A 1,454-nucleotide genomic window follows, 5' to 3' on the forward strand; every position below is an offset into this window, starting at 1 on the left:
CTACATTGAAGCAGTTTAGTAAGGCGAAGCCCAGGTAGGCACAGAAAAACGTTGCATAGACGAATCCACTCTCGCACATCATCACCACGTCACCGGAATGTCACAACTGCGATGTGCCTGGCTCATCGATCGTCAGCTCGAGAAGGATTTGAAATTCGCGTGACTGACAACGTGCAATCACTGGAGCACGCTGGACGCGAGTGATGGGGAGATGTGGTGCTTTGTGGACAAGCTGGGTTGTGTGAGACCTGAGGAGCAGAGGAGCATAGAGAGAATGAAGCAAATCTAGCAAACGATGGTACACAGAACGAATTGCCTCTTCTTAACCAGTGGCTACACTTAACAAGCCTTCCCGAACCTTGTTGCAGGTATAAGTGATGGGTTGAGTTGAGGGTGGCAAGAAATGATACAACAGACAAAGGAGAAAGTGGGATGTGCGACTTAACAGCCACTAAACTTAGTGTTTCACCCTTCTCCTCCTTCCATCTTGCTGATTCGACAGACGGTTTTACAAGTCGTGAAATGAACCTCAATATCTGAGCGAAAGTCAAGGGGGTAAAGATGTGAGGAATTATCCCGAGGACACACTCAACTTGAAAGGCAGCTAGACAAATGCTCAATCTGGGCTGTTAAAAACTTTTTACTTCTTTCGTACTACGATAGTCAGATAACCTGTGTATAGGTGGCGGAAGAGGAAGAGGAGGAGCCAAGTTGACATTGAGATAAAGTAACGATGATCAGTGAGCGGAATGGTCTATGTAAGGTTTCTCTACACCTACCTGGGCTTCGCCTTGCTGTACTACTTCAATGTAGTCAATTTGGCAACGTAGTGCGTCCTCTGGGCATCGGTCAGATTTCTTGAGGCCACTGTCAATTGTAAGTGTGTACCAATGAACTGCATCCTCCTCTTCATCCTCCTTCTCCTCCGCCTCCTCCTCCTCCTCTGCACTCGCATTAAATGTTGGCAATCATTGTGCTGCCTTTTAGGTAGACTGCGTCCTCCTAAAAAGGCGCCTTTGTCTTCTCTGCCTCACTTCTGCCTTTTTCATAAGCATTAACCTCGTCCGTGTTTATTGCGGCCTTCAGCAGAACCAGTAGGCAAAGAATCGTCTCCACTCGTTCCTTGTATTGAACCTGTCGAACGAAAGACAGAACATGGTTTGTTAAATCAGGATGGATGGTTGAAAGAATGAACGAATGGCATGGTTCAGTGGATATTTATAGGGATCAAAGTAGAGAGGACACAAAATGTCACAGAACCCTACAGAAACCGAACTCATAATATGCCCTAACAACAAACGATAGGAACAGGAATGAATAGGGGAGAGTTATGAGTTGATGTGCAAACGAATTGTAAGGAGCGCTAATAATAGATGGATATTTCCGTCACCTGTACAGCCGAGTTTATGTAGCAGGTGTTGCCGAGATTGACTAAACCTGTGACACCTGGCTTA

This window comes from Echinococcus granulosus (genome assembly GCF_000524195.1).
Source record: "Echinococcus granulosus chromosome Unknown EG_S00202, whole genome shotgun sequence".
In the NCBI taxonomy this organism is placed as follows: Eukaryota; Metazoa; Platyhelminthes; class Cestoda; order Cyclophyllidea; family Taeniidae; genus Echinococcus; species Echinococcus granulosus.